At 53.0% G+C, this 5,000-nt stretch overlaps 1 non-coding gene across 1 annotated transcript in view; it reads right to left on the bottom strand.

Annotated features, from left to right (window-relative positions):
* Positions 1 to 1,339, bottom strand: part of LOC126435197 (small subunit ribosomal RNA) — a 1,910-nt gene extending 571 nt beyond the window's left edge. Inside the window, exon 1 of the ribosomal RNA XR_007579756.1 lies at positions 1 to 1,339. This exon is cut by the window's left edge and continues 571 nt beyond it. This is a non-coding gene — a ribosomal RNA (small subunit ribosomal RNA).
* Between the last annotated feature and the right edge of the window lie 3,661 nt (positions 1,340 to 5,000).

Here is a 5,000-nt window from a genome sequence, read left to right as displayed (position 1 = left end):
AATCTGTCAATCCTTCCGGTGTCCGGGCCTGGTGAGGTTTCCCGTGTTGAGTCAAATTAAGCCGCAGGCTCCACTCCTGGTGGTGCCCTTCCGTCAATTCCTTTAAGTTTCAGCTTTGCAACCATACTTCCCCCGGAACCCAAAAGCTTTGGTTTCCCGGAGGCTGCCCGCCGAGTCATCGGAGGAACTGCGGCGGATCGCTGGCTGGCATCGTTTATGGTTAGAACTAGGGCGGTATCTGATCGCCTTCGAACCTCTAACTTTCGTTCTTGATTAATGAAAACATACTTGGCAAATGCTTTCGCTTCTGTTCGTCTTGCGACGATCCAAGAATTTCACCTCTAACGTCGCAATACGAATGCCCCCGCCTGTCCCTATTAATCATTACCTCGGGTTCCGAAAACCAACAAAATAGAACCGAGGTCCTATTCCATTATTCCATGCACACAGTATTCAGGCGGGCTTGCCTGCTTTAAGCACTCTAATTTGTTCAAAGTAAACGTGCCGGCCCACCGAGACACTCACTCAAGAGCACCCTGGTAGGATTGCAACGGGGTCCGCCTCGGGACGCACGAGCACGCACGAGGCGCGTCGCACGCCTTCAGCTCGCCCCACCGGCAGGACGTCCCACGATACATGCCAGTTAAACACCGACGGGCGGTGAACCAACAGCGTGGGACACAAATCCAACTACGAGCTTTTTAACCGCAACAACTTTAATATACGCTATTGGAGCTGGAATTACCGCGGCTGCTGGCACCAGACTTGCCCTCCAATAGATACTCGTTAAAGGATTTAAAGTGTACTCATTCCGATTACGGGGCCTCGGATGAGTCCCGTATCGTTATTTTTCGTCACTACCTCCCCGTGCCGGGAGTGGGTAATTTGCGCGCCTGCTGCCTTCCTTGGATGTGGTAGCCGTTTCTCAGGCTCCCTCTCCGGAATCGAACCCTGATTCCCCGTTACCCGTTACAACCATGGTAGGCGCAGAACCTACCATCGACAGTTGATAAGGCAGACATTTGAAAGATGCGTCGCCGGTACGAGGACCGTGCGATCAGCCCAAAGTTATTCAGAGTCACCAAGGCAAACGGACCGGACGAGCCGACCGATTGGTTTTGATCTAATAAAAGCGTCCCTTCCATCTCTGGTCGGGACTCTGTTTGCATGTATTAGCTCTAGAATTACCACAGTTATCCAAGTAACGTGGGTACGATCTAAGGAACCATAACTGATTTAATGAGCCATTCGCGGTTTCACCTTAATGCGGCTTGTACTGAGACATGCATGGCTTAATCTTTGAGACAAGCATATGACTACTGGCAGGATCAACCAGGGAGCTGCGTCAACTAGAGCTGAGCAGCCGGCCGCCCGGGAGTGTGTCCCGGGGGCCCGCGCGAACACGCAAGCGTCCGCTCAATTATTCTGCAAACAGGAGGAGGCTGAGCTCCCCTGCACCATACACCTCGAAACCCTCTCAGGTCCCGGCGGCGCGCAGCGCCGTCCTAAGTACTTGGTCGGGTTCGAGAGAGGCGCAATCGCCCGGAGTTTGGCGAGTAGACGCCTTAGGTGCGACCACCCGTGCTCCCAACTGAGCTTGCCGCTGCCGACAGAGGCCCGGGAGCGTGCTGTCGTGGCATTGCCGGCGGGAGACAACACGCGCCACCTACGGTGACCGGCAGCTCCAACGCCAGCGCCACAGAAGGACAAAAGCCCCACTTGGGTGCCGAAGCGAACTCTCCCAGCACAGCGCACGCGCCAACACGTCCGCACAGCTGCGATACAAACCACCTGCGAGAACCGCAGAGGCGACCGAGCAGCAGACGGCGTCGCGGCGCCGAGCGCCGGGCGGCGGCGCATCCTCAGCGCACACAGTCCTCAATCGGACCAGCACACTGCAGATGTCCACCGCGCTTCGCACCGGGCCCGCGAGGACCTACTTTGGCCGCACGGCGCCGCGTGCAGGGTGCGCCGGCGCGCAGCTGCGCCGCCTGCCGCCTCCGTCGGCCGGCGCGCCTGCCACTGGCCGCCCCCACCAGCCGGCTGTAGCGCGTGCGCCCACGCACCGCGCGGCCAGCACGCCGGGAGGCCCCCCCTCACCGGCCGGGGACGGTCCCACCCAGCCACCGCCGCGTATCGCTTCACACCCAGATGCCATTCACGTTCGTGGGCATGGTGGGTATCGCTGGAACAACCGGTTGGTAGCTCAACCGATCGTCGCCATCACTGATTCACCTCTAGCGAGAACAACCGCACCACAACGGTTTACCAGTTGTTCATTTGCGTAACGTCACCAGCAAACGTAGGCGTCCATCGCCATTTGCAAATTCAACGATTGTTGCATGCCTGTGTCAGGTGTCACGACACACTATGTCTGCCCACATACACGCAACAACATGTGCACGCTTCGCGAACACGTGGAAGGTGGCCCCCGTACGTATGCGATGTCCATTGCGCGAACGACTGTCAACCGGCCTCTGTCGCATGTCGCAGATGTGGAACGCAGTGCACCATGCTATCACGGTGTGTGAGAAGAGACGACTACGTCTGACAACACGCGCCACTACATCAACAGACGGCTCATGCTGATCGCCATCCAGGGCATACCACACTGCAATCCAGCTCTTATAGGGAGACGACACGTAGCTGAGTGCACAACATTTGGACCGCATGGTTCGCCGTTGTTGGCGCAGTCGTTGTACGGTCACATGTACCACGATGTATCATTCAGTACATGAGGACCAATGTGCAGTACAGTGTGTGATTTGGACGTACAATATCAGCGGACAGTTGACACAGGCCATACCACAGCGTAGGCTAAGTGCTTCGCCATGCGAATGCCAATGAACAACTGCGAATGCCAATGAGCATGTACGTCCTGCTGCCATCCACATTACAGTGTATAGCTGCACGGTGTTTAACATGAAGCGATACACTGGGGACCGGGCAGTGCGAGTAGCAAACTATATTGCGGGGGTTGCAGTTAGGCAACACTACACTAATTTAACGCGTCGTATGACAATTACAGAGCAGGTTAAGGCCCAACGTGTGTTGGGTTAAGGCCCAACGTGTGTTGGGTTAAGGCCCAACGTGTGTTGGGTTAAGGCCCAACGTGTGTTGGGTTAAGGCCCAACGTGTGTTGGGTTAAGGCCCAACGTGTGTTGGGTTAAGGCCCAACGTGTGTTGGGTTAAGGCCCAACGTGTGTTGGGTTAAGGCCCAACGTGTGTTGGGTTAAGGCCCAACGTGTGTTGGGTTAAGGCCCAACGTGTGTTGGGTTAAGGCCCAACGTGTGTTGGGTTAAGGCCCAACGTGTGTTGGGTTAAGGCCCAACGTGTGTTGGGTTACAGCGCAATATGGGTTACGTTAAGGTACGATATAGGTTAGGTTAAGGTACGATATAGGTTAGGTTAAGGTACGATATAGGTTAGGTTAAGGTACGATATAGGTTAGGTTAAGGTACGATATAGGTTAGGTTAAGGTACGATATAGGTTAGGTTAAGGCGGAACGTGGGTTAGGTTACGGCGCAACGTGGGTTAGGTTACGGCGCAACGTGGGTTAGGTTACGGCGCAACGTGGGTTAGGTTAAGGCGCAACGTGGGTTAGGTTAAGGCGCAACGTGGGTTAGGTTAAGGCGCAACGTGGGTTAGGTTAAGGCGCAACGTGGGTTAGGTTAAGGCGCAACGTAGGTTAGGTTAAGGCGCAACATAGGTTAGGTTAAGGCGCAACATAGGTTAGGTTAAGGCGCAACATAGGTTAGGTTAAGGCGCAACATAGGTTAGGTTAAGGCGCAACATAGGTTAGGTTAAGGCGCAACATAGGTTAGGTTAAGGCGCAACATAGGTTAGGTTAAGGCGCAACATAGGTTAGGTTAAGGCGCAACATAGGTTAGGTTAAGGCGCAACATAGGTTAGGTTAAGGCGCAACATAGGTTAGGTTAAGGCGCAACATAGGTTAGGTTAAGGCGCAACATAGGTTAGGTTAAGGCGCAACATAGGTTAGGTTAAGGCGCAACATAGGTTAGGTTAAGGCGCAACATAGGTTAGGTTAAGGCGCAACATAGGTTAGGTTAAGGCGCAACATAGGTTAGGTTAAGGCGCAACATAGGTTAGGTTAAGGCGCAACATAGGTTAGGTTAAGGCGCAACATAGGTTAGGTTAAGGCGCAACATAGGTTAGGTTAAGGCGCAACATAGGTTAGGTTAAGGCGCAACATAGGTTAGGTTAAGGCGCAACATAGGTTAGGTTAAGGCGCAACATAGGTTAGGTTAAGGCGCAACATAGGTTAGGTTAAGGCGCAACATAGGTTAGGTTAAGGCGCAACATAGGTTAGGTTAAGGCGCAACATAGGTTAGGTTAAGGCGCAACATAGGTTAGGTTAAGGCGCAACATAGGTTAGGTTAAGGCGCAACATAGGTTAGGTTAAGGCGCAACATAGGTTAGGTTAAGGCGCAACATAGGTTAGGTTAAGGCGCAACATAGGTTAGGTTAAGGCGCAACATAGGTTAGGTTAAGGCGCAACATAGGTTAGGTTAAGGCGCAACATAGGTTAGGTTAAGGCGCAACATAGGTTAGGTTAAGGCGCAACATAGGTTAGGTTAAGGCGCAACATAGGTTAGGTTAAGGCGCAACATAGGTTAGGTTAAGGCGCAACATAGGTTAGGTTAAGGCGCAATATAGGTTAGGTTAAGGCGCAATATAGGTTAGGTTAAGTTACAATAGAGGTTAGGTTAAGGTACAATATAGGTTAGGTTAAGGTACAATATAGGTTAGGTTAAGGTACAATATAGGTTAGGTTAAGGTACAGTATAGTTTAGGTTAAGGTACACATTGTTGTAAGGAAAGGTGTAATGGGGGGGGGGGGGCGGCGGCCGGTCGGTTTGTTGATTGTGATTATAGTAAGTGGATGCCTGCGGCATCATCTGATTTGCCACGTCAGGATGCACCTTTGGCTCATGACAGGCGGCGCTCTCATTCGATGCTTGTGGCAGACCTGTGTCTT

This window comes from Schistocerca serialis, unplaced genomic scaffold, assembly GCF_023864345.2.
Source record: "Schistocerca serialis cubense isolate TAMUIC-IGC-003099 unplaced genomic scaffold, iqSchSeri2.2 HiC_scaffold_1197, whole genome shotgun sequence".
NCBI classification, from domain to species: Eukaryota; Metazoa; Arthropoda; class Insecta; order Orthoptera; family Acrididae; genus Schistocerca; species Schistocerca serialis.
Note: the sequence above shows the minus strand (reverse complement) of the source record. Positions and strands in the feature narration are given on the sequence as shown.